At 35.0% G+C, this 27,317-nt stretch overlaps 1 protein-coding gene and 1 non-coding gene across 3 annotated transcripts in view; one reads left to right on the top strand and one right to left on the bottom strand.

The window, feature by feature from the left end:
* otk (off-track) overlaps positions 1 to 27,317 on the top strand; it is a 316,782-nt gene that overhangs the window by 59,115 nt on the left and 230,350 nt on the right. The window lies entirely within an intron of this gene.
* Positions 5,738 to 5,810, bottom strand: TRNAV-AAC (transfer RNA valine (anticodon AAC)). The gene has a single exon. It is a non-coding gene; the product is annotated as a tRNA-Val (tRNA).

Genomic DNA, 27,317 nt, shown 5'->3' with positions numbered 1-27,317 from the left:
ATGAGTTCTCTACATACAAAAAATTAATATTTTACACCAAATAGGAAAAAAGTTAAAAAAAATACCATCCTCTCCCCTTCAGTTACATATTTTTTATTTATTTCATATTACTTCATATTACCTATTTATCTAATATTTTGCCATTTTTAGCTACATATTTGTGAACATATTTCTCATTTTCATACTACATAAAATCCGAGCTCTATTTATTACCTTACAACATTATGATCTACATTTCATTCTTTAATTATGACGAATAACCTGTTTTAGTGCAGTTTCATTCAAGTTAGTTATATACTGTATAGTCAGTCATGTTCTTGGACTCTCACTTTGAGAGAGGAACAGAGATTGAGGGTTTTTGAGAATAAGGTTCTTAGGAAAATATTTGGGGCTAAAAGGGATGAAGTTACAGGAGAATGGAGAAAGTTACACAACGCAGAGCTGCACGCATTGTATTCTTCACCTGACATAATTAGGAACATTAAATCCAGACGTTTGAGATGGGCAGGGCATGTAGCACGTATGGGCGAATCGAGAAATGCATATAGAGTGTTAGTTGGGAGGGCAGAGGGGAAAAGATCTTTGGGGAGGCCGAGACGTAGATGGGAAGGTAATATTAAAATGGATTTGAGGGAGGTGGGATATGATGGTAGAGAATGGATTAATCTTGCACAGGATAGGGACCAATGGCGGGCTTATATGAGGGCGGCAATGAACTTCCGGGTTCCATAAAAGCCAGTAAGTAAGTAAGTAAGTATAGTCAGTCATGTTATATTATAAAAACTTTCTTTTTCGTTTCATTACATAGACTTATTTTGTTCGGTTACATACTTCGTACATTAATATTACAGTGTCGAGAAATGGGTACGTCAGAATGGCACCTTCGTCCGTTTTTCCATTGCGCATGAAAGGGGATAGATTTCAGAATCACTCGACAGAGTCTCTGCCTTTTCCTCACCTTATTGTTTCGTCAGAAATATTCGGGCGGGGTGCACATTACACTTGCCTCTCCGTGACTCACGCCCATCGCTTGGGTGAAAGGAAAGTAATGGAAATTGCTTGGAGAATGCGGAATCTCTCTTACAATGAATGCAAAAAGGACGCAGTAAACATTAACACTTGAATCTCCGTTTATTGGTATCGAAGCATGGACTGATTCGCAGCTGTACTTTAAGATGATCGCAGCAATGAGAATTTAATTCTTTTGATAGGGATCGTTTTTATGTGTGTCTTAATCACTCTTTGTTCTTAGTACAGATCATAATAGTACATTATGCAACGAGCCTATAATGATAGTAATTAAGACGCAAGTATGGATGTTTATGAAACGAGCGCAAGCGAGTTTCATAATATTCATACGAGCGTCTTAATTACCATTATAGGCAAGTTTCATACGACTTTTTATGCTCGGCCATATTTCTAACTTGAAATTATTCAGATGTATACATTTTATTTGTATCTGACAAGGTCGGAAGTGACCTTGTTCTAGGTCGTGAATTGTGAGATGTGCGCAGACGCGAAAGTATTGATTTTTTCCGAGGAACAATAATGTCATTAACCTTGATGTAATCCCGTTAAACTTGATATAACCTTGATTATTGAATTCGACATTGAAAAACGAGATGACAAATTGAATTTATTTGAATATTATTTACAATTAACGCTAATTATTATAGTAACAGAACATAACCTTCTGCGACAGTATTGGATTTCCAGCCTCCGTGACTTTTCGCTAATTCTCTTTCGATTGCATATCCGAGAATAATCGATACTTGCGGTTTTATAACGGTACAAGGCTTACTTGTCATTGGCTGAACACCTGTAAGCTGAGTTGGCATTGGCTGAACACCTGTACTTTAATGAGTAGGTGTACTTTAATGACATGCATTAAAGTACTGCTACCAGGTGTATAATTACTACATTTCGGCATGGTCGAGCATAAAGAGATTTTAACATAAAAAACCTATGTATAAAAACAGTGAAGAAATAACCTAATCAGGGGGCCATGTTTAAAAATTAGCAGGCTTTGACAATTTGTAAAACAAGATAACATCATTTATGGTTGCTAAGGGAAAGTCTGATCACGGTTTAGAAATTGTCAAAGCCTGCTAATTTATAAACTTTACCCACTAATTAAATTATTTCTGATTTTTTAAGTTCATTTGTACACGCATTAACATCTGTGGATTTTTGGGTATATCACTAGGCCGTTGTTACTATTGTTGAGTTTCTCTTTCTATTGCTCTGTGTTACAGAGGGTTTGCGTTCATGTAACCAATATTACATTTTGATGTTCATGATATTGTCGAGGCGGTGATGAGTCATAAGTAAATTTCCACATTGGCCGGCTACGGGGTTTGAATCTCGGACCTTCCGAACACGAATCTTATATGCTACCGTCTGAGTCAACTCGCTCGGTTTTGATAGGTATCGTTTTTTTGTGTCTTAAGCACTCTTTATACCGTGTGTTGTATTGAGTATAGGACATAAAGAGATTTAGCATTGCCATCAGAAACCTATGTAGCAATCAGGGGCCCATGGTTAGAAATTAGCAGGCTTTGACAATTTGTAAAACAAGAGAACTGATACGGTTGCAAAGTCAAAGGCACAGTGTAGTATATACAGTCACGAAGCTTGAGTTGTGAGGGTGCTAGGAACAATAGACTGTGCCGATACTATTTCGCATTGTCTGTAATGAGGCGATAGTAACGATCCTAGTGTTTAGTAACTATCTATGGATGCATATTTACTACGTATTGAGCTTCGTGACTGTATATACTAGACTGTGGTCAAAGTCTGATTACTTGTTTTAAAGATTGTCAAAGTCTGCTATAATTTCGAAACATGGCCTACTGAAAGTAAATATTCTCGTTAAGGACAAATTTCTATGCTTAGAAAGAGAATCGAACCCGGGATCTCAAGACTTTGTCACGAATCCTGACCCAGCAGATCACGAACCCGTATTTGTAGAATCTGCTTATTATATCGTAAAATAGCATTACAGTCTTACTAATAAACAATGTATAGTTTTGGTATGAGACTTATGCAGAGTTGAGACAGAAAACTTTACTAATAAACCGTGAATAAGCTATGGACGTATAAACAGGCTGTAACTATACAATGGGAATTGCTTTGCAGTAGTTATATACACGGAACCCCTTGTTTAAGCGTTGTATATAGAGAAAAAATGGCCGCCCCTCTAACAGCTGTTCGTATCGACTGTCATTTTATTATGATGGTTGCCTTGTAACTACAGAAGAACAAACCAAAGAGCACAAAATAATATTGCTGTAGCTTGTACTCTTTGACCAAAATATAGTGCGGTCATCGATTAGAGCCAGTTGTACTATCGATACTTAACACGCCACACTAGAGCTCTTACTGGATGCAATAGAGAACCTCAGATATTCTATTACCTTTCGTAACGAAATAATGACGAAACTATGACGTAGCTGTGTAACAGTTATACTATTATACACGACATATGTACTAATTATTAGTAAGGAATTTACACACGACATATTAACGAGCTACTCATTGTATAAGTATAAGACAGTTAAACGTCTGTATATAGAGTTTTTATTAGTAAGACCGTTAGTAGATAACATCGCCTTTTGTTTATGCAACTGGCGAAGCCTTATTGTATCTACGGTTGCATTGTATTCTATGAATGCTACTGGGAAACTATCGTATTCTACAGTGCCAGTTCTTGTTCTATGGTAGTCTTCCGCAGTTTTAAAACTCTAGTAGCAGTTTAATATCGTCGGTTTACAAACAAAACATATTAAATAAAAAATATTACTTCTGAGAAAAAGGCGTATGTAATGTACATAATGTATACATACACATGTGTATGAACTTAAGGGGTTAGGTACAGCTTAAAGCAGTAAAATTTTGGAAATATTCAACATTTTATTCCTCCATTACTGTATCTTGTATCATAATGAAAATTAGTACATATGTGTAAAACACTGTCCTTCTGCTATAAGAAAAAATATTTTTACGATTTAAAAAAATTATTTACATTTTTTTTTTTTTTTCAAAATTCAGTTCACTGTGCAGTTGATGAAGCATTTCCCACATAACTCAAAAACTATCCAACATTCTATGATTAAATTTTTTGTGTATATTTATGCATGTCATATCTATAATATGATGCAAGATCATTTCTCTACCTTTGATAGATTGTCTGATAAAAATAAATTCATTTTAAAAATGGTTAAATATCAGTATTTTCTTCTAACACAAAATAAAAAAAAAATATTATTTATTAAGGAATGTAAAGAGCATGATAACGTAAACGTGAGTTTCAGCAATAAAATAAAAGAGAGAACATGAAAAAGTTAACAAGTTTATGAGTTATGAGGGAAACGCTTCATCACTGCACAGTGAACTGCCACCATTTCGAATTATGGAAAAAAAAAATATATATATATATATATATATATAAATATATGTAATTTTTTTTAAATCGTAAAAATATTTTTTTCATGTAGTAGAAGGAAACATACCAATTTTCATTATTGTGCAAGATACAGTAATGGAGGAAAAAAAATGTTGAAAATTTCCAAAAATGTTACTGCTGTAAGCTGTACCTAACCCCTTAAATTTGGAAAATTAAATGCACACAAAGAGAATTAATTTGCTAAAATATTTTGAGGATTCAGTTTTGCTAAGAGCTTTCGAAATGCCTTTTTCTGAAAGGTAATATTTTTACTTAATGTGTTTTGTTTGCATGCAGACGATATACAGTACCATTTTCAGTTTCTACAACAAAGGCAGGCCATATAAAAAACCACGAGACCAGCCTCATGGTCTACTGGTCAGAGCTTCTGACTATAGTTCGTGAGGTCCCGGGTTCGATTCCTGGTTAGAGCACAGGCATTTTTCCTTAAAGGGGATTATTCCTGTGTTCGTGCATGGTCTGGAAATTAGGTTAAGTTTAGATTTAAGACCTCTCCTGGCACCACATTATCATAATCATCATATCACATCATCGGGGTAATGTAACTCCGCCTTCCAGGCGCCCCAACCTCAGAAGTGGGTTACAACTAAGCCACAGCCAGGAGAGAAGACCAGAAATGTCGAAAAGACAACCTGGTGGCATTGGATAAAAAAACAATAAAAAATAAAAATAAAAAGCCACGATGGGCCGTAGTTTGGGCGGCCCTGAGTTCTAGGTTCAGTTATCAGTGCCAGAACTGTGGATGATTTGATTTAATGCACATCATTGAAAATAAAGTGAAGCAGAAATATGTAGTGCAAAAAAATGGATGAATCAAATCGTCAAAGGTGGAAGTATTAATGTATTTCAATACGTTAATACTTCGTCCATTTTTTATATTATCTACTTTTATTTCAATTTGTTTAATTATATTTCTCATAAAAGAGAAGGACGCTTTTAGATATGGTGTTTTCAATGAAACATCGTAGGAAGAAATTAAAATCGTGTTGTAATTTGACATCTACTTTCGTCACCTTTCTAATCCATAATTAATAAAAACCGTTAAGAACAGTATTGAAATGGGTTAAACTTACTGTATTTTATGAGGTTTGCTATCCAACATGTAGCAGATATGTATTTTTGTTGCAAGTAACTTGTTAAGACTTGTGTCGTGATGGAGAACTGTTTTCTATTTCAATATAAATTAGAGCCAATAAGAGGTAATACAGACAAATAACTGTAATATTCGTTAATAATTTGTTGTAATGGAAGATATGATTCATTAAAAAAAAGTGTTTCCGCCCGGGATCGAACCGGGGACCTTCCGCGTGTTAGGCGGATGTGATAACCACTACACCACGGAAACGGTTGAGGAATGTGTTGTGTGAACGCGGTATGCATGGTTGTGAAAGCTGAAAAAAAACAACGTGCTTCATATTGAAACACGAAAGAATGTTTGTAATAATGTGAAAGAGAAACAGTTGAAAGTAATGTTATTGATATTGAGTTAGTTGCTATGGTGTTTGTCTCGCTGTACTGGGCTTGGATTTCTAAAATGCAGTGTTTCTTCTCACCCGCTTTAATAAAGGTTTCTGTAGAATCTATCGTTCATCTCAGTAGTTACAAATCTTATTATAAATGTTTTCTTGTATTAAGGAATGTTTGCTAAAAATGAAATTTACCCTTATTTAACCGTGCGTCTATAAAATGATATGATTTTTTTTTATTTCGCGTAAAAGAATGTGACCTTAATTAACGAATTCAACTATTTATTAAATATTTTAGCGTATAGGTAGAATAATAATAATAATAATAATAATAAATTAATACTAACAGTAGTAGTAACGGTTAGGTCGTGTCTCAAAGCTACATTTACAACTGAAATGGACTGGATTGTTGACTAAATAGTCGGATGTGACGTCATGTTATGATCCCGTTAAAAAGCGACATAGTGCATAGCAATCAGGTCTGTAGTAGCCAGTAAACGAAAATGCTTGCTTGAATGTTGACTTGTACACTAAACAAACATGGACACCTCATTAGCAAATGGAGTTTTTAAATCTGAAGATGCTTTGGAAATAAAATGTAAATGCAATGTAGAATAACACGTTAACTTCGAACGTTGACATTGTTAGTATCTTTTTTTTTTTCACATTTTTTAAATATTGTAATAATATTAGCCTATTTCAGGCGTTTATCTTTTCTACATATTTCGATTGTTGATAGCAAAACGCAATTTTCATAGATATCTTTTGAACATATCTTACATTTCTATATCTTTCTACGTTTCTTTTCTAGGGGCTAGGGAAATTACCATTCAGTTCATAAACCTGAGAATAAACTTTCATGAACTTTTCACTGGGAAAGTGTTCATAATCGTAGAACTTGTATGTTGCATTTCTGTTTTTATTTATTTATTTTTTTTTGTTATCTCCAATTTTATGTTCTAAACAAATAGCATCTGTACTGTCTATTGTAATTGGAGATTTGCCCTGTTAGATAGATAGATAGATAGATAGATAGATAGATAGATAGATAGATAGATAGATAGATAGATAGATAGATAGATAGATAGATAGATAGATAGATACGCATTAACTAAAATTTCCTCTGATAACTCGTGATAAACTGCATTAGGACACTGCCTTCTTAATTTTGTGCTATATCGTAATGTCATGGCTTTTAGAAAAGTACTCTAAGAAGGCCATGATTCCAGCGTACATGATCAAAGGTCTCTAGTGTGTAGTTTATAAATCAACTAGATGCTAGTTACTAGCTTGTAGTATAGACTTGAGCTTTGGGACATGGCCTAATAATAATAATAATGATAATAATAATAATAATAATAATAATAATAATAATAATAATAATAATTATCATCATAATAAACAGTAACGAAAATAGCAATAAATTAGTATTATTATTATTATTATTATTATTATTATTATTATTATTATTATTGTAATCAATCTATTGCAACTTCCATACATTGTCAGGATTGCTATTAAGTTAATGTTAGTTATAAATCCAGATGTTTGAAGAGCAGGGCATGTAGCACGTATGGGCGAATCCAGAAATGCATATAGAGTGTTAGTTGGGAGGCCGGAGGAAAAAAACCTTTGGGGAGACCGAGACGTAGGTGGGAGGATAAGAGTATTAAAATGGATTTCAGGGGGTGGGATATGATGGTAGAGACTGGATTAATCTTGCACAGGATAGAAACCGATGGTGGGCTTATGTGAGGGCGGCAATGAACCTGCGGATTCTCTAAAAGCATTTGTAAGTAAGTGTTTAATCCAGAAAATGAAAGTTTCTCATTTATTGCATAGTGAATTACTTCGTTTATGCATGACTTTTGAAAAGTAAGTTCTATAAAGTAAATTGATATTATAAACCTGGAATAGTTTTTCAAAGAAAAATTGAAAGAAAGTTTATAGGTATCATTGTAACCAATAAAAAGTCAGAAAAAGAAGAGGAATCCATAAGGCTGTGACCACTGCCACCGGTTTAAAATGAGACAGGATGATCTCCATGACAACGATTTCTTTTATTTTCTTTGATGAATTGTCATTGTCCATGTTCGGTACCCGTGAACCAATTTTGATCAAACTTGGCATGCACGTAATACTAGTCAAGGTCATCTGGACCAGCAAGTCCGGTTGCTAAACACTAAAAACTGGGCTCAGGAGGAGTTATGCTGCCGACTGGAGATTTCGTGTGGAAAGAATTCCGCGTCATTAAATCTACGACTGTGCTTGATTAGGGATTGCTGTCGGAGATGAAGAGCGTCAGGTATGCGCTACCAGTACCTGGGAATAGGGTCGGTGGCCACACGCTGGACTGGAAAACCTGTTCACACGTTGCTATGGTGATCTCGTGATAGGGCACCTACTGAAGGCTACACGAAATCTTTGTTCTTTGAAGTGATGTACAGGGACATCATTTTATTTTTACTAACATTTCTAATATTAACCTGGCTATACTCACGGGACACACTCACGGACAGGAGAACGCGAATTCGATTATGCGCACTGTTCAAAACATACAGAAGTGAGCCTGCCTGGAGAGAAATAAAAAATAGGTTGCAGCCGCCAAATTACTCTTCAAGGAACGACCACTCATATAAATTGAGGGAAAGAAGGCAGAGGACGGACACTGGAAAGTTTTCTTTTCTCAATCGTACTATCAGGGCCTGGAATGCTTTACCTGCAGAGTTACTAAAGGCTTTACCGACAACCAAAAATGTATTTAAAAATAGGCTTAAGGATCTTACTAATAGACGGTAATTATACACAGTATTTAAAGGGTGTAAATGATATGTTGTTATTGAAGTGTTGTATCAGTGAAGAATTATGTTGTGTCAGTGAAGTGTGTTGTATCAGTGAAGAAGTATGTCGTGTCAGTGAAGTGTGCTGTGTAAGTGAAACGTGTTCCTGTCGGTGAAGCTTTATAGTTTATAGTAGCAGTGCATAGTATTTGAACAGTGAAATGTTTTTGAAGTATTAGTGAAATCAGGATAGGATCAGTGAAATGTGTCCTAGTTCCATTGCAGTGAGTGAGTTGAAAGCGAAATGAGTGTAATTTGAAAGGTACTTGTGCAGATATGAACATATCATACTCGTGGGTTTTAGTTCGATCTTAGTTTTAAGATACAAATTAGATTTATTTCAAATGTTATTTTAAGTGATCGTTTCATTTAATTTAGTATATTCCCTGTTGTTGTTGTTGTTGTTATTGTTATTGTTATTATTATTATTATTATTATTATTATTATTATTAATTATTGTTAGTATTAATTATTAGTATTATTATTATTAATTGTAATTTTAATTAATAAGTTTATTATTGTCTTTATTGAGTGTAATTAGTTACCACTGCCACCGGGTATATACCAACTGCAGTGTGAATAAATACATACATACATACACACCTTTGGATCAACGATTAAAAACTGGAAACACCGTTTACTACCCCTTCCACGACTGGAGTTCGATGATACTGGCGTAATATAGAAACAAATCACTTTACTAGGTATAGGAGGGAAGAAAAGTAGTTCACCACTTACGTAAACTAAGAAATATCGCGATTTTGAGTTTGATAATTTTCATTAGGTTTTTGTTTAATCAAAATACAGTACAGTATTAACAATGAGTGTTTTTACTCACGAACTGAGCTATCCATTCGGACGTATTCATTATGCAGTGTATATTATACTGTCTACAGCACATTAGCGTACAATATAGAGAATGAAGTTAAATTGAAAAATAATCATAATATGGATATTTAAACACATTTTTTAAAATGGTGGCCGTTCATTTCGATACAGGCTTCAGTTCTAATGTGTATATTATCGCACTATAGTCTATTGTACGTAATTCCAATTACCAGGTTCGTACTTCGTATCAGTAACTCATGTTGAAATAATTCTGTACCTACTCTATAAAAGAGACCTTACGTACTGTAAATTAAATCTCCACTTCTGCCCGATCCGAAAAGATAAAATTACTCAGAAATGCTATCTACTCTCCGTCCAAGTGGTTACGTCGCAGCGTCATAGAAAGGGAGGAAATCACATGACAGTTAAGTACTTAACGAGGCCCTTTTATTTAAGATATTTTAAACAATTGTGTGGGTATAATATTACGTAGTCATCCAATTCCTAACAGAAATTAATGTTCTCAGAAAAGAGCTAAGACAGCCCAGCCACTAGCATTTACAGGAAGCGAATAGAAGCAGGTGTGGGAAACCGGGATGCGACGTATGCAAATGGAAAATGATGCAATATTGAAAGCTCTTTCGTCACTGGAAAACGGGAACATATTTTTGGAACGTACTGTTTACTATGACCGTAAGGCTTCTATGACTGTATATGTCGTCTTGGATCTGTGTGGAGGACGGTTGAACTTCATTAGTAGAAAGGGTGGGAGTGAAGTACATAAAAAAACTAAGGTACAATAAAAATTGAAAAATAAAATGATGTCCCTGTATAACTAGGGCTAGGAAGTTCGTACTAAACATAGTTTTCGGATTGGTTCAGCCGCGAATATAGATTGCGGCGACTCTATTGCACTAGCTGTCTTCCGTTTATACTAGATTATACTCTGTTCACATAAACAACTCAAAAGTATATCCGTAAGTGTGAATGGATGACAGTACATCAATATGCAAAGTAAAGAAGCAGTTTCATTACGTGCCAACGTTCACAGTGGAGTTGTGTAGCTTAGTGAGTGGTTTTTAACATGGCAGAGTCCACACGTGTGGAGTAAGGATTAGCACGTCTGACCGCGAAACCAGATGGCCCGGGTTCGAATCCTGGTCGGGGCAAGTTACCTGGTTCAGGTTTTTTCCGGAGTTTTCCCTCAACCCAATACGAGCAAATGCTAGGTAACTTTCGGTGCTGGACCCCGACATTATCACCTTCATTTCATTCAAACGCTAAATAACTTAAGATGTTGAAAGAACGTCGTAAAATAACCCCCCAAAAATGGTAGAAATTAAATCTTCCAATTACACCCAGTTGAATGTAATACTTCAAGATTTACTGATAATCATATATAAAGAAATGGAGAAAAATTTTACTGGAAATTATGTAATGTGGAAATATAATCTACAAAACGAATATTAGTTCACTGCTACGAAATTATATAGGCCTACTTCAATATACACATACAAGGATGAACCGTAATAGATGTCATTAATTTCAGGGAATTATTCTTGAACATATTTCAAGCTGAAAAGTTAAATACAATGCTGCTCGTTTTTGCTTCCTTTTCGAGAAAAAAAATTGTTTTATAGAAACATTTCATAGCGTGTTTTGAGAAAGCCATTGATTTAATTCCCAATATGCTCGGTCAATTTAAGAGAATAGTGCATTATGATAATGAATTATTGAAAGAATTATGTTTTTGTCCTTTAAATATGCGGAAATTTGATCCGAACGAATTTAACATTTTAAAATTCGTTTTCAGAACGAGAAGTTACATTTCTTCGGATCAAATTTGTTGCATAATAAAAATATTTTTTTCCATAAAAATATTCCTCTCTGAAAACGAGTTTGACGTGACTGAATTTTTCGTCCAAAACCCCTTCATTCAATTTTAATTGCAATTGAGGGAAAAACAATCAAGGTCCATAAAAAATCGAAATTGAGTTATTAATGCTATCTTACAGTGGAAAGGAAGTAGTATCATGTGGTCTAGCTAGTAATAAGAAATCATCGTTCTTGACATTTCACTACGTCAATTTCTGTTAAATACACACATAACTAAGTATTAAGTGCTTAAACTTTAAATTCGTTTTTCTCGAAACTTTCTAAAATGGACCTTGATCGTTATTCCCGTGTACCCTTCAATTATGAGCTACTTTTGAAAAATTCTCCATAAATCTTAGTATTAAATTCCAATTGTGTGTGTTCCGATTCACCACTCTATATCTACTTAAGGTCCTCTATCAGTTTTGTGTCTATGATTAATTAATTAGCTGAGTTTTTATTGGCCGGAAACACCGACGCTGTAAAGCACCTCGACATTTCCCCCGTTAAAGTAAGTACAATGCATATCCCTTTCAGTTCTTCGGTAAAAAATCTTGGCATTCACATGGATAATAATCTCAACTGGGACATGCAAATCACAGAAACCTGCAGAAAAGTATATTCTATTATTCATGTGCTAAAAAGGATAAATGTTCATCTTCCCTCTTGCTTAAAAAAGTCCCTTGTGCAGACCCTTGTATTTCCCCATTTTGACTATGCTGACATTTTACTGACTGACCTTTCCAGCGACAACAAAATGAAACTTCAACGTGCTCATAATTTGTGTGTACGTTTTGTAAGCAATGTTCGTAAATATGATCATATTACCCCATCCCTGGAAGCAATAGGTTGGCTTAAACTAGATAAGAAAAGAAATTTACATTCACTTCTCTTTCTCTTCGAAATCTTGAACTCTTCTATTCCTTCGTACCTGTCGTCTCGCTTCACTTACCTTTCTTCCCACCACAATCTGAACACACGCTCTCGCCATGAAACAATACTAACAATACCATCCCATCGCACCTCCTCATACTCATCCTCTTTCACAATAGCCCTGCCAAGACTCTGGAATTCGTTACCTGCTAGCATCAGGGACTGTCGAAATAAAATTGAATTCAAACTCAAACTTACTAGGCACTTGGTCAGTAATTGAGACTCGTTCAGACATGGTTTCTTGTAAATAGTTCTTTTAATCTACCACAAAATATCTCAATATCCGGTAATTTCATCACTATAGAATTTTGTTATTGTAGGTTTAATTTGTAATTTTGTAAATACAAAAATATTCTTTGTTCTTAACTTCTATGATAAAATGTCTAGCTTTCATTAATCAGGTATTCTTGTCGTACTTTAATTTTTATTGTAATTGTAATTGTAATTGTAAATTTAATATTAATTGTAATCTTATTGTTCATGTTATAGTTGTAATCCCCTGGTAGAGGGGCAGAGAAGGCCTGACGGCCTTATCTCTACCAGGTTAAATAAATAAATCTAATCTAAATCTAATCTAATCCTTTCTTTAAACCGGAAGTGCAGTTCTGCAAGTGTCAATCCGTCTCATTGTTAATTTTATATATTTTCGTGTAGTAATAATTCGAATTTGACGCTAGAGTTGGATTGTATTATTTTTCATACAGTCAGAAAGCTATGTGTTTGGTTGTACAGTTTTTCATACCCTCAGGATGTAGCCTAGATGATTTTTCTCAATGTTCAGTTTTACAGTATTTTATAACATTAATGTTAGCACAAAGTGCACTTAGAATTGAAATATTTGCACCAAAATGAAGCTGGTTAACGTAGCTAAGTGCTAAACTACAAGCAGTGTCCTACTGCTTGAGAAAGTTAATTTAAAATTCCAAGATCTTAAATTTTTATGTTTATGTTTGAAATTTTCAAAAAATAAAATGACATTTTTCCTTAATGGGATAAGATAGAGAAAAACTGTTTTCACAGCTTATTCTACGCTCTTTTAGGAGTACGACAGTGAAATAAATTCTGTTCTAATATAAAAACCGTGGGCCAATTTTTGTCCCAAGGGTAGATAAATACCTTAAACTGTAGAATTTATAAATGAAGTCAAATTTGTTACTAGGATGTATGTTAAAATATATTAAATTTATGTATATCTTTCGAGAAATAGTTGAAGGAAAGATACTATAAACTTCAGTAAGGTTATTCTTAGGCCCGGTTGCAGAAACGCAAATCAAATCAGTCCCTGATCGCCAATCAGTTGCTGTCTGATTTATTTGATTGTTCATTGCGTTGCACAAACGTGAATCTCCAATCAACTTGTCTCAATTTACTAATTGCTGATTTGAGAAAGAAATACATTTGACAACAGCGCTATTTAGCAACCAGAGCCAATTTGATGCTCTTTAAAAGTCGCGAAACGAATGCATCAAGTGTGCGGTGACTAGGAAAACAAGTGAATGTTCAAGTGAATGTTTTGCTGTTTTGTTGCTTTTTGTAGAAAGGAAACAGGCGGATTCTATTTGTATATAGACTACAATATAGTGAAACAAAAATAAACGTGAGGGGGCTTCTGTTGTGGGATTTGCTAGGGGAGTCGACAAGAAATTGGAATATGCATAGCCTCCATAACCCAAAATAATTCCATTTCCCATCTCTCTGTTTACAAATGGAGCTCGTAACCTACTCATTAAAAATATTGTGTTGTCATGTGTACAACCCTGCCAACGGGCTACATCATTCCAGAATTTCAATGATGGTGTAGACTACATATTGCCTGTATATTCACAGAAAAGAAACCTTTTCTGTTTCGATAAAGTTCGGCATCATTTCAACCAGGTGACTGGATGGGGATGTGAGCAGTCTATACAACCAATATTAGGCTACTCTAGAAAATCCTGACATGGCTGAAAATTCTCTCTGGATTTCAAGTCGTTCCCTGTTTGAAGTTTGGGGATTTATGAGACCCTGCCATACAAAGCAATTTCATATGTAACATTCCTAACTACTCGGCAAATAGTTGATTTGTGGACCCTAACAAGATAACCCAAGACCGCCTGAAAAATTCCAACAGCATAAAATATCAGCATTATTAGAACTTGGTTCATAGGAGAATGTGGAAGGTTTCGATTTGTCTGTCTGCACATATTTGTTTCAATTTTTGAAAGTAACAAAACACACGAGTCCTTACTTAACCTAAATCTTTGCTAAAATTCTCTGTCATTATACATAAAAACAATTCATGTCTATCACGGAAACGCCTTCTTCTTAATAATATTTTTTTCATTCTAAAATTTCGTCATCAGAAGAATCCATTATGTCGGAAACAATATTGTTACGCTATAACTATTTACTATATACATTACAGTAACTGCATTATAAACAGAACAACATAAATAGCCTACTTGATCGATGATCAGTGACTTAACCAGCAAAAATCTGTTGATCAAATCTGATGGAAGACTGATCTCCGATCAAACACTGATTGTTCTTTCTGCAACAGAAATAGAACTGATGGCCAATCAAACCCTTCTTGATTGCCAATCACATTTTGATCGGTGTTTCTGCAACCGGGCCTAGCAAGATTAAAAAGAAACTTAATTGCAAATTTAGCTTTCAGGTATAACTCCCTATGAAGCTGATTTGAATAATTTCAAGGGGAAAAATTGTTCCGGGGCCGGCTATCGAACCCGGGACCTTTGGCTAAACGCTAGGACTTTTATTGAATGGAATAGAAAAAAAAATATCCGACGCGGAATGGTTATTGGAAAACAGGATCTAAGTGCTATCCCGACTGAGCTACCCAGGAACTCTACCCAACACCGACTCAATTTTTCCCTTTATCCCTACATACCTCAAACTGGGCTGACAGCGTCAAGCATCCAACAGTGCACACAAATTGTGTGTGACTTAAATTGTGGTTTTCTGTTAATGAGAGCATTGGTGCGTTTAGGCAAAGATCCTGGGTTCGATACCCGGTCCCGGAACAATTTTTCCCTTGAAATTATTCAGGTCTGCTTTCCAGGGAGCTTTATCTAAAAGGTAGATTCATACTTTACGCTAGGTACGTTAACAATTTCAAGTCACACAGAGTTTGTGTGCAGTCGATGTGGGTTTCTGGCGTCCTGCCAGCCCACTCGAGTTATGTGGATAAAAAGGGAAAAATCGAGACGGTGTCGGCCGAGGTTCCTGGGTAGCTCAGTCGGTAGAGCGTTAGTGCGCTAAGCCAAAGGTCCCGAAATCGATACCCGGCCCCGGAACAATTTTTCCCTAGAAATTTTTCAGGAACTTAATTGTTAGGCCTACGAAAAGCGTAAAACATAGATTGAAAAAACATGTCATCTTTTTTACAGTCATAGTTGTAGGCCTGTCTTTAGAATGTAATGGAGGGAGAAAAAGTCAAAATTCGAACGTATGGCAAATCTCGCTAGAGGCATGAAAAACTCTCGATAACTAAATTTTCAATATTCATCGTTAGGGGTGCATTGTGCACAGAATTCAGGCAGTGAGCCGATCAAACAAAGTAATAATAAATTAACTGGTAGCTTTCTTAATGGATTACTCCCCCCCCCCCTTATGCCCCGCGGCCCAAATCTGCATCGGGAAGATGTATACATATATACAAACAAGTCATTGTTACTGGGAACCTTCCCTTACACATGCTTACAGCAGGGGTGTCTCCCTAGCCCGACAGCACTATTGTAAACTTGCGCTGTTTGGCTAGATCACAGGATTCCCCCTCGACACATGTTATCTGATGGGGCGCTGTGCAGCATGTTGTTGTTCAATTGTACCGAAAACAATTGACTGTAGAGTCCGAAATCAATATGTCCTTATCACGAAGCATTTACAGAATTCTAAACATATTTATGCTCGACCATGCCGAAATGTAGTAATTATACACCCGGTAGCAGTCCTTTAATGCATGTTATTAAAGTACACCTACTCATTAAAGTTCAGGTGTTTTCAGCCAATGACAACTCAGCTTACAGGTGTTCAGCCAATAACGAGTCAGCTTTGTACCGTTATAAAACCTCAAGTATCGATTATTCTCAGATATGCAATCGAAAGAGAATTAGCGAAAAGTCACGGAGGCTGGAAATCCAATACTGTCGCAGAAGGTTCTGTTCTGTTACTATAATAATTAGCGTTAATTGTAAATAATATTCAAATAAATTCAATTTGTCATCTCGTTTTTCAATGTCGAATTCAATAATCAAAGTTATACCAAGTTTAACAGATTACACAAGGTCAATGACATTATTGTTCCTCGGAAAAAATCAATACTTTCGCGTCTGCGCACATCTCACAATTCACGACCTAGAACAAGGTCACTTCCGATCTTGTCAGATACAAATAAAATGTATACATCTGAATACTGTAATTTCAAGTTAGAAATATGGTCGAGCATAAAAAGTCGTATGAAACTCCCTATAATGGTAATTAAGAAGCTCGTATGAAAATTATGAAACGAGCGCAAGCGAGTTTCATAAACATCCATACTCGCTTCTTAATTACTATCATTATAGGCTCGTTGCATAATGTAGGTACTATTATGGTAATTGAAAAGCAATAAATGTAATTTCAATTAGCGTACATTATTATTATTATTATTATTATTATTATTATTATTATTTTGATAATAATTGTAACATAAAATATAATATAAACAGAAAAAAACTTTAGCTTACCCCTGAAAGAGTAGAACTCGTGCTCAGGGGCGGATTCCTGAATTGAAAATTACAATTTGTCTTATATCTACCACATAATAAGAATATATAAATTTAAATTTACAGTTTTCATTATTTATAAAATTCATACATAATTTTTTTTAATTTAATACTGGAACTATTAGAATTGACAAGATTAGGATATTTAAATATAAATTTATTATATATTCTTGGGCCTAAATTATTACTACGATTAAATACTGTAGCAGTGTTGCATTTTGGTTCAAACAATCTTAAAGAATTCATACCTTTTGTTTCATAATTATGAGAATACAATTCAAAATTATTTCTATTTTTATGTATGAATTTTATTAATACAATATAATAAATTTGTCGTATTTTAAGAACATTAAAGTCTAAGAACAGTTTTTGAGATGTAAAATCGACAGGTTTATGAAACATATTTTAATTATTTTCTTCTGTAGGCCTAATAAATAAAGTGGATTAAAATTGGTTTTAAATAAGCTACCCAATCCTATAATTCCATACATAATTACCGATTGAAATAAAGTTAAGTATATTGTCCGTAACAAACTCATTGCACAAATAATTCCTCAATAAAACAAAATATTATTATTACAAAGGTAATTAATGTGTTGATTCCATTTTAAATGATTGTCGAAAATTATGTCTAAATATTTAACTTATGTTATTATTATTGTTAACTAGAAAATCACTATAATCCACCAGCCTATGTAATTATAGAGGATTTCACCCTTTGGGTATATATTTATTTTAGTGGGTTATTTTACGACGCTTTTTCAACAGCTTAGGTTATTTAGCGTCTGAATGAGATGGTGATAATGCCGGTGAAATGAGTCCAGGATCCAGCACCGAAAGTTACCCAGCATTTACTCATATTGGGTTGAGGGAAAACCCCGGAAAAAAACCTCAACCAGGTAACTTGCCCCGACCGGGAATCGAACCCGGGCCACTTGGTTTCACGGCCAAACGCGCTAACCGTTACTCCACAGGCGTGGACCCCTTTGGGTATAAAGTAAGGAGATCCGTTGTAAGATTGCTGCGCTCACGAAAACAGGGTTAAACTCGGAAGTGCGTAGTGTGATAATTGTCTTGAAATCTAATTGTAATTTAAAACCCCGGCGGCACCCGTTTAGAAATTCAGAATAAGAAAGAGAGAAATGAAATTGGCTAAAGGTTGAATATAACCCATTATTCTTCTTTTCACGTTTTCCTGTAATGCAGTTTTATTGTTTCGAAAGCCACGCGAAGACTGTATTTTTTTTCTCAAGAAAAGTGCGATATTTTGAAAATCAAGCTTGACCTAGCAGACGGAAGACTGTGTAGTGTAGTGTACAGCAAGATAATGAATGCGACTTACGAGAATAGCAGCTGCGAATTTGTAGCCTTTGTGACCGCGGCAGTATGCGATGTCTCGTCCCACGGCTCATAGGAACAGGAATGCCATGCAGCGATGTGGACCGGATTAGATCATTGACGGTTAATTTTAAATGCCCCTGTAGGACAATGAATTTATCAAGTGGACACAGTGATAAAAAAAAAGACGGTGAAACATCTCATGCTTAAATATATGTACGTAATGCAGAGATAAAATGCCATTAGGAAAGTTCAGGATAACACAGAGGGTTTGGAATTGAACGGGTTACAGCAGCTTCTTGTCTATGCGGATGACGTGAATATGCTAGGAGAAAATCCACAAACGATTAGGGAAAACACGGAAATTCTAGTTGAAGCAAGTAAAGCGATAGGGTTGGAAGTAAATCCCGAAAAGACGAAGTATATGATTATGTCTCGTGACCAGAATATTGTACGAAATGGAACTATAAAAACTGGAGATTTATCTTTCGAAGAGGTGGAAAAATTCAAATATCTTGGAGCAACAGTAACAAATATAAATGACACTCGGGAGGAAATTAAACGCAGAATAAATATGGGAAATGCGTGTTATTATTCGGTTGAGAAGCTTTTGTCATCTAGTCTTCTGTCCAAAAATCTGAAAGTTAGAATTTATAAAACAGTTATATTACCGGTTGTTATTTATGGTTGTGAAACTTGGACTCTCACTCTGAGAGAGGAACAGAGATTAAGGGTGTTTGAGAATAAGGTTCTTAGGAAAATATTTGGGGCTAAGCGGGATGAAGTTACAGGAGAATTGAGACAGTTACACAAAGCTGAGCTGCACGCATTGTATTCTTCACCTGACATAATTAGGAACATTAAATCCAGACGTTTGAGATGGGCAGGACATGTAGCACGTATGGGCGAATCCAGAAATGCATATAGAGTGTTAGTTGGGAGACTGGAGGAAAAAAGACCTTTAGGGAGGCCGAGACGTAGGTGGGAAGATAATATTAAAATGGATTTAAGGGAGGTGGGATATGATGGTAGAGACTGGATTAATCTTGCTCAGGATAGGGACCAATGGCGGGCTTATGTGAGGGCGGCAATGAACCTCCGGGTTCCTTAAAAGCCAGTAAGTAAGTAAGTAATGCAGAGGTACTAGGCTATTTACTGAAGTATTATTTTATGAAAATGTCCTAAAATTTTTTTCCGGGCAGATGCTGGGCGAGTTTATTTTGGAACATCACGTTCAATTCTCAGTTTTCTTTGCTGTTATTTCTCTTTATCCATTATGTCGTGTCTTCATAGTCGGCTCTAAATGGCTTCTCTAGTTGAATAAAAACATTAAATGAGCAATTACCATTATTATCGGCACTTAAATTTAACTTAATGATATTATTATACACATCAAATTTAATTTCGATATATATTGACGATAACTTACTTGAACGCATTTGGCTTACAACTACGTCAATAAGTACCTACGTCTTTTGTTTGTTGCAATGCTTGTTTGTAGACTATCTGACGTACGCCTGGAATGAGCACTTCAGTGAACAAAGGAAAACGCCCCGGGAATGCCGACTCCTTTCCATACTCTAGAGTTTGGGCTGCTTTGAGTTGTTTTACTGCTTGGAATGTACAAAGTAATGTTTGATTTGATCCTGCCAAGATTTTTTCCTCTATAATATATTCTTTAAAACAAAGTTACGATTAAAAAATAGTAAAGTAAATAAAGGAACACCAGTATTTTTTCCTTATCTTAATATATAAAATTGAATGTATGTATGTATGTATGTATGTATGTATGTATGTATGTATGTATGTTCTCTATACAAATCTACACGCTTTGACCGATATGTGCCAAAGTTTGCACATTTAACCTTCATAACCAGGAGAAGAACATAGGCTACATTAAAATTGTGCAAATGGAAGTTAAACTAATTAAAAATATAAAAAATAAAAATAAATACGGTCAAACATTCATGTGTAATACTAAAATGCAATCTTCTATAGGCCTAGTGAATTGTTTTTTATTATTGTCTGTTGTATTCAACATCGACTTTCACGAGGCCCTGGAAATTTTAACACGAAATTAAATTACATTGTTGTTACAGATCATGAAGGCATAAAACTAGATAATTCATGCAATAAGTATCTTTACGCAGTCCAGGACCGTATTATGAATTCCTCGATGCAGTTTTGTAGATAGTGAGCAAACTGTTGATACAACTGAATTCTAGAATTCTTTGAAACTACAAGGATTGTTACCACATAATTTACTTAGTATTGAATAACCAATAGTACTATTGCGAAATTTGACCCACCAAAATTATGCACGAATAAGAATTGGTGTGAAAAACTCATACGAAACGTAATAGAATTGGCAATATTAAGTGCAAAAATAAAAGGAGATGTTTTTATTCAACGTATTGCTAGGATACTCATTCAATTTTAAGCAACTGCAATTTCAATGCCACTAGCATTTGTAATGGCCATATTAAAATGAAGCTCAAGGACAGTCGCTCAAAGTTGCAGACATTAACTTAAAAACTGCGTGCTTTTCACATCCTCAACTATATTTTATACAAAGAAGTGAAAAAAAAAAAAAGATTTTACACATATCAAAAAGCAATTCAATGATACTTTTGTCATGTTGCTAATGTAGTATGTGAATGTACATAAGCCCACTGAAAATAACATTGTATTAATTCTCAAAATATTGTTATTCACGTTGCAAATTTTGTATGTTAAGCGTTATGGAAATAAAAATCTCTTAATTTCTAAAATACCGGTAGGCCTATACGTTTCTCAGAATATTAGTCGTTATGTTAAAAAATGACTTATTGCGAGTTTATATTGTATCTGTATTTTGTGTGTGAAATTAGAATTAATATAATATGTTTTGAATTTATGAGATATAGTTTCAAGTTATATTAAAAAAAACTGGATATGATATGAGTGGGTATACAGCGGTTAAGAGGTAAAAAAATCTACCAATATAAATTAAATTATATATGTATATATTGATTTGATGCTGAAACTGATCAGAAAGAGGAGAAGGAATTATATTTTCGTTGGGTTTTACGTTGTTTATAGTTTGACTTTTCTATTACTTTATTTGTATTTCTGGCGATGTGGAAGAGAAGGCCTAATGGCCTTAACTACACCAGAATAAATAAATAACATAAATAAGTAAATAAATAAACAAATAAATAAAAATAAATAAATAAATAAACAAATTTAAAACAACAGTTTAACGTCAGGCACATGATGAAATGTTTTCTTTTCGGTGCCTGATTTACAACTGTTTTAAATTGAGTTAACCCTGGCAGGCATTTGGCTAATGAGTTCATTAATTGATGTAAGTGACGTTAAGTAAAGATTCATCTTTATGGGCGAGGAAAGGTTAGTAAAGACAATTCGTTTTGGTTGTGGATAGTTAGGTTTCCGAGATTTCCGAAAATTTAATGACCAGTTTAATAAAAAATAAAAGCAGGAAGGAAAACCCGGGCAACCCGGGTGCTTTCAGCTAGTTGGTTATAAAATAGTAGATTATCGTTGTCTTTGAATGTAAAATATAAAATGATGGGTTTTATCGTTAATTTTTTGTTACCTAGTAACAGATCGCCAGCAAATGCTCGATTCTCATTTATTTCAAGCATTTGTGTATATTCTATTTGAAACAGCATTACGTAATTTGTAAAGATTGCTGTATTATTTTTTGCTGTCAGAAAATTCCATTGAAAACAGGTGGAAATATTTTTCATACTTCGTGTGCTCTTCTTGATACAGGCTGTGTGATTTTTTGTTGTTCGTTTAATTGGATAAAACTTGATTTTTAGTCAATTTGCAGAGAACCGGGCTGTTAAGAGAATGATTTGCAAGTTTTTATAAACTTAATTTTACGGAAGACATCAATATTAGGTTACCGTTCCAACAAGCACGTCATAAACTGTAGTTAAAGTCGCATTAAGATATACCTTGTAGTACTTCCGGTGAAAAATAAATGTAATTTAAAATAAAAATATGGGAAATGTGTGAGTTAAATACAAAAATCTATAAATATAATGAATTAAGAGACCCAAAACATCTAACTAGTCAGAATTCAAGGATAATTAAACATTTTCGTATAACAAGGCTCGTGTAGTCACTGAATCATTCGTGAGGTCTAATCAGATTATTAATTCAGCCTTTAAAATACCTTTCGTAGCAAACGACTGTCAGTTGTATTGTGGTAGGACAGGTCGCAGCGATAATCTGAAAGACATTATACGTACACCCTGCAATAACCGCGCTAGTGAAACGAACTACGAAGTGACCTCGCTCAGCTGATTTATCGCTGTAACCTTGACACTGCAGGACGGACCGAATTGAAAACACCGACTACAGCGAATTGTAACGCACAGACTTAAAGTTTTATTGTTATGTCTGCTTTATGAAGTGTCCGATTCTCCGGCTAGGCGTGAAAAAGCGTAAAATAGACGAGCGAAACGTTTTAAAGTAGATTTAGTGTGTCCATCGTAATGACACGGTTTTGGCGCTGTGGCTGGATGTTAACAATTGCAGGTCTTTATTTAATGACTGTCTTGAAGTGCAGAGCAGAAGCTGTTCAAAAATAATGCGGTAATAGGAAGTGCCTACTTAATTTGTTGATAATGTTACGGGTAAAGCATGGAGGACACTTCACTTTATTATGAGAATCTTGAGAAAGGCTAGCCCCAAATCGAGGGAAATAGCATGTCTAACCTTAGTGCGACCGTTAATGGAATACGGAACTACATGTTGGGATCCCTATAGAATAGGTATATCAGATAAATTCCTTAGAAAGAATCCAGTATAGGGCAGCTAAATTTGTTAAAGGTAAAAGAGAAGATGGAAACGATACGATAAAAGAACTTAAATGGGAACCTTTGGAAAACAGGCATAGGAAAACTAGAATAACATCATTGTATAGAGCACATCTAGGTCAGAAAGCATGGGTAGACATAACGGCTCGGTTAGAAAAGCCAACGTACTATGGTAGGAACGATCATGATTTTAAAATCAAATGTAGGAAACAGAAAACGGATGTAGGTAAATTCTCATTTTTAAATAGAACTATAAATGATTGGAGTGACCTACCTGCAGCGGCCTTTGAGGGCTGTCCTTCCTTAAGGAGATTCAAGAATAATTTAAAAAGTTGTGCATAAAGTGCAAATTAAAATTAAGGTGACATTCAACATTTAATGTTTTAAGGTAACATGTATTTATTTAGCTTGACGAGTTACTTCCTTGGTTTGAATTGTAAATTATTTAAAAATAGCGTGTATGAGGGGCTTAGACTAGAAATGTTTAGCTTAAATGTAGTTCTGTTTATAAGTATACATAAGGGTGTAATTATTTGACTTATTTGAACTGTTGTATCAGTGAAGCGAGGTGAGTCAGTGATGAAATGTGTTCTATAGTGTCAGTGAAATGTGTCCTAAAGTGTTAGTGAAATGCGTCATAGTGCCACTACAGTGAGTGAGATGAGAGTAAAGTGAAAGAATATTGAAACTTATGTAGGACCTATACATATGTCGGTTGTATTGTAAAATTAGGTATTTTATTTGTTTTATTATTAATTGTAATTATTGTGTTGAATTGTATTGTGTATTCTTATTGTATTGTGTATTGTATAATTGTATTGTGTATTCTTATTGTATTGTGTATTGTATAATTGTATTGTGTATTGTTTATCATTTTATTGTGTATTGTTTATATTGTGTGTACCACTGCCACCGGGTGCTTGCCCACTTGCAGTGTAAATAAATACATACATTCAATTGTATAGAGCCAGCCTAGAATTTAACATAGAATGCATATCATTACGCTATAAGTAAAACTTTAGCAGTCAGAATGCTGTGCAATGGTAGCGGTGATGAGAAATACGAGTTACGGAAAAGCGATGCTAGGAGAATTGGAATATTCGATGATGCCTTCACTTGCACCGTTTTTATTAATGAAATCAACATTACATACAGTACATACCCAGATACATACGAGGTGCGTTTGAAAAGTTTGTGGCTTGCCACATAGATGACATTCAATACGTGTCAACAATACCGCCATTGTTATCGGACATTTTACATTAGTTTAAGCACGAAAAGTCGTAATTTTCTGTTGACTACATTTTGTGTAGTTTAATTTCAAAGTTAGTGCTCCGAACAGATTGGCAAAAATGGAGAATATGGATTTTTAGTAGGTTATTTTACGACGCTTTATCAACAGCTTGGGTTATTTAGCGTCTGAATGAGATGAAGGTGATAATGCCGGTGAAATGAGTCAGGGGTCCAATATCGAAAGTTACCCAGCATTTGCTCATATTGGGGTGAGGGAAAACCCCGGAAAAAACCTCAACTAGGTAACTTGCCCCGACCGGAATCGAACCCGGGTCACCTGGTTTTGCGGCTAGACGCGCTAACCGTTACTCCACAGATGTGGATAAAAATATGGAACTACTTGCTGTCATTATACAGGGTGTTTCAGAAAATTTTGATGAATCTTGGGGGGGGGGGCATGTTCCTCACACAAAAACAGGAAAAAAGTTCATATAAACATTGTATGTCCAAAAATCCTTAGTTTTTTTTAGTTATTAATGAAAGAACATAATGAAACATCTGTTAGATATAGTCGGCTTGGTAGCAAATGTTGAAACTTCAATTCAGAAACTCATAACAAATGTTCAAATGACAAATGACTATAGTAAACAAGTCTCCTTGGCAACACATAGCCATCTAGGGTACAATGGGTGCATCAGCAGACTTGTATCGATAACATCATTCGATTATGTAACAAAATTAATTATTGTCGGTTGCAAACTAATTAAGTTGTGCGATTGTACCTCGAAACGCGTTGAACGTAAACTTCCATTGTTATGAGTCTCTGAATTGATTAAAGTTGCAACACTCTAGTTAGATTACTGTTGATAAATAAAGATTATTTCAGAATAATTCTAGTTTAATTTCTATGTCAGGCCATGGACTTTACATACATATATACATACATACATACATACATACATACATACATACATACATACATACATACATACATACGGGCTATTCCATATGAAATCGATCAGTAAAAAACCTCGCATTTTTTTATACCCTAATTTTTTCCGTTTTTATACAAGGTGCTGAGGAGAGTGCATTTGCAAAAATGTACTATCGAAAGTCAAACGGTTTTCGTATTTTTGAGCGACAAATTTAGCGTATTTTATTAAAAAAACAAGCCTCTTTCAGCGCTCAGAACTCTGGAACCATTTACTGCAGAACATTGAACGAGAGCTCATTTTGAAGCTGACATTTGGTAGGTTATGATAAGAAGTAATCCTTATTTTTATTGTATACAGAGAGAGAGATAATCTGATTTTACTTACTTTTAGGCTTTTTGCCCATTTGTAAAAATGTAAGAAAATATTGAGAAAAAACCTTGCATTATTAAGAGGGATTCGGCATTGTTTGCTTAGTGGCTCGGCTATAAGTTTCGAAGGTATTAAATAAATTATTTTCACACGTCTAGATTTGAACGGCTCGTACCGCACGCACTGGCCGAGAGCTGAAGATAAGCGAGCGTTGGGCGTCATTTTACTCCTGTATTTATGAAAACCTGTGATAAAGCTAGCCCAGCTATACGCTACTAGACGAAATATCACTTGTTTATGTCTCCTGGGCTTGCATCCCTCGGCTAGCTCCCGCCTCACAGTCAGCTGGTTAGTTCACGCGCGTACTATTTATTTTCTTTATTTTATATTTTCAATACTTTCTTATCAACGTTGCACCAGTAAAAAATGTGTGTTTATTTGTACTTTCAATGCGGAATCTAACCATATATTTTAAAAATATTTTTTCGTGGGCAAGAAAAACTGTTTACATGTCAATATAAACTTTAACTTTTCAGCATCAAAATAAACCATGATTTTGATCATTCGGTGAAAGGGTTTCGGAGCCACAACAGTTTTAAGTTGCTAATTTTATGAAAATACGATACATTTAAATATTTTTAATTTAAACACTATGAAGCTCTGATGCCTCAAACTTTGCACAAAGCATTGTATCACAGTTGTCTACGGACAGAATAAGTTTCATTGTATTTAAAAATTGTAAGGTCAATTTTCTCTATATTTCGGTCGATTTGAGATGGAATAGCCCATACATACGTAGAGTACATGCGAGCTGTTTTTCTCTCACACGCTTACTGACATGTAATGCGTGTAGTACAGAGAATTTTGTTCACACCTGTACAGTGCCCACATTGGAGTCAACGAGTGGGGTTGAGGGGTGTAAATGAGTCCATGACTATCCAACACGGTGCGCAAAATGAAAAGGAAAACATATTGTCGTAAAAATGGTGGAATAGTGAGACTGGTTTTGTGTAGTTCCGTTCCCCGCAGGCAGGGGCGCTGCTGTCCCGCCCTCTGTACGCGGACAAGATAATTACAGCTGTGGCTCAGCTAATAAATTCACCGCCATACATCCTTCTTTTGTTCTCATAATGGTAGTCTAGGTAACGTTGCCTGTTTGTTTTCCTCTGCCTCACTGCAGGCTGTACTGCCCAGGGATGTCCATTTTGGCCTTGAGAATTAATGTTTTAATTTTGTAACTGAAATGTTTATTAATTAGTGGGCAGTTCCTCAGTGATGTCACGTGGCGGCAGAGACGAATCCATCCGGTTTACGATTAAGGAATATAATTTTGTGCGAGATCGTGCGTATTTGCTTGGTTTCCGCACAAAACCAATCCGCGGAAAGTCTAAAATTCCACATTCAGTATTCCCAACCGAACACACATAACAATTTCCC

The sequence above is a fragment of the Periplaneta americana genome, chromosome 12 (assembly GCF_040183065.1).
Source record: "Periplaneta americana isolate PAMFEO1 chromosome 12, P.americana_PAMFEO1_priV1, whole genome shotgun sequence".
In the NCBI taxonomy this organism is placed as follows: domain Eukaryota; kingdom Metazoa; phylum Arthropoda; class Insecta; order Blattodea; family Blattidae; genus Periplaneta; species Periplaneta americana.
The sequence above is the reverse complement of the archived record's forward strand: the minus strand, read 5'-3'. Positions and strand labels throughout refer to the sequence as shown.